The sequence below is a fragment of the Pteropus medius genome, unplaced genomic scaffold (assembly GCF_902729225.1).
Source record: "Pteropus medius unplaced genomic scaffold, Ma_sr-lr_union100, whole genome shotgun sequence".
Classification (NCBI taxonomy): domain Eukaryota; kingdom Metazoa; phylum Chordata; class Mammalia; order Chiroptera; family Pteropodidae; genus Pteropus; species Pteropus medius.
Window position 1 is genome coordinate 1743612 of NW_024351647.1, and position 2508 is coordinate 1746119.

The window sequence follows — 2508 nt, forward strand, 5'->3', positions numbered from 1 at the left end:
ACTCACTTTTCTTGTAATGACTGAGGTCTGCACTCAGTCTTGCTGCTTGACCTCTTCATCCCATGTGTGGGGTGAGCTCTTCCCTGGCTGCTCACCATGTTGAGCCTTTCCCCCTATATCTTCCAAAATTGCCTACTCTATGCTGGGGCAACCCAAGTTTACACGCAAGTAGCTAAATATTACCTAGTGTTTTCCAGCCTCTCTTTCCTACTAGGTAGACTCTGTCCCAGGATCATGTAGCTATAAGTAGGATCCTGATTTAAATTGTATTGAAACTCTCTCCCCACAAATGGCCTCAGACCATGCCAATCTCAGACACCTGTATTTTACCACTGCTTAGAGATTTCTGCTGTTCTTTATTTTATTTTCTTTCTTCCTTTTTTCTTTTCTTTTTCATTTCCTTTTCTTTTCCTCTTCTTCTTCTTCTTCTTCTTTTTTTTTCATTGTTGTTCTTTTCTTTTTGACTGCTGTTCATTTCACATTAGACCAGATGGCCTGGACCTAGAGGCCAGAACACAAAGATATGATCTGCCTGCCTTGGGACACACTGTTCCTTGCCCCGTTGATGTTCAGGTCCCCAACTCTGGCCCATTCTCTCTTTACATCTGCCTCTTTCCCAGCCTCCCCCCGCCCGACCCCCAACTAAAATGCTGGCATACATCCAAGGCTGGGGCAAAATGGGGAATGTGTCATTTTTGCCATGGCCTTCCTCTGGTCCTAGAAAGAATTGAGTCTTAATCAGGATTGTATGAGTATGTCTGGATTATTTTACTCCTGTTTGTTTTCTGTAGTCACCTCAGCAGGTTCTGAGAATTACCTCCTGTTCTCTCCACACAGGCTGGTAAGAGTGCAAGCCTTTGCCAAATTTTGCCCATTTTTTTTTTTGACTCTTTATTGTCATTGGAAGATTCATGAATGCCTGTCACAAATGAGATGACAATCTAATTTGGAAGCTTACCTATTCTAAACAAATCAGCATTCCAGAATGGAAACAAAGGAAATCATCGTGGAAACTAAGAACTGTTATGTTTTAGATTTTCTGGAAAAAAATGTATACATATTTTTATTAGTTGTGGATTTTTGTAAATGTTCCAGCCATTAACAGTGAGTAAAGTAACCTAAACTGTAATAGCAAGTCTTATTTGATCTAAGGCTAGAATTAGCCTCAGGTATAAGAAAATGGAATATATCACTTTCTGCAGCATAATCTGAAAAGCTCTCAAGGCCTACTGGTGATTTTTTTCTTAATATCTGCTATGGACTGAATGTTTGCGTATATTTTTCTTACTGTACAAAATATCCTAAAAAGTTGAAAGTGAAAATTTCATAAATTGAATCAAAAAGTGATGTATCAGTGTTGCTTATTTTTGTGAGCAAGGAATGTAGTAAATTTCTTCACTAAGAAATTTTTTTCAAAGAAAAATAAAACTTGCTGTTTTATCTGTAGTACAAACCTGAATTATGTTTGCTTACATGAAGTATACTGGCTAGTCTTTCTTTTATGCAGTTTTTCTAATGTCATCAATATAGTTTTTAGAAAACAATGGGTACTTAGTAAACAATATTGTCTGATTCCCTTGATTATTTTATGGTCAATTATTCTCTATTCATGTGCCTAGTTATTCTTAATTCTTGTGCTCCTACATCTAACGGGCTTTTGGAACTATATAGTGCATTACTAAAAATTTGTCAATCAATTTAATATGATGATTAGGAAAATATTATATTGAATGAACAGAAAAAAACTCCTACCATTTGTCACACACAAAAAGGATTCACTAATTGATAAATTCTGTTGGCTCTCAGAAGACTGATATGTATCATTTATGACAATGTCTTGTTTTGTTTTCGTTTTCAGAATAGATTCAGATTTTACCATTTGTTTTTATGACATCTTGATATGCTATGTGTACCACATCATGAGATGAGAATGAATATCATTATGACTATTTCACATTTATGTTTAAATAGTAAGTTTTGGTTTTCTGCAAATTCCTTTATACTTTAGTGTTATGATAACATAATGACATTAGAACTTTTACTAACAAGAGTTTTCTTATTAATGGGGAGGAAGGATAATGGAAATTGAAAACAAATGTTGCTTAGGCATTCCAGAGCATTGTAGAATTACCACTTGGTTGCATGTTGAATTATTGGACAATTTTATTCAAGAGTCAGGGATTCTTCATATTAAGAAGGAAAAAAATTAGGATAGCTGTGTGTGAGAAGCAATTTGTTATAGTCCAAGCATCTACTGAATTGCCACAATCATCCTAACAATCTACCTTGACTGAGCCACTGTTTTGAGTTCAGTGAAATCCTGTTATTGAAAAAAGAGGCAACGAAAGTCCTGAAATTTAGCAAGAGGTTTAACCAAAGCCCCTCGGGATCAGGGGGAAAGCTGGACAGTACAAGGCAGTTCAGAAAAAAGTGTCGGCTGTAGAGACTTGTCCTTTCACATTGTGTCCCTTGATAACAGACTCGACCATGCTTCCTCAAGAAAAAATT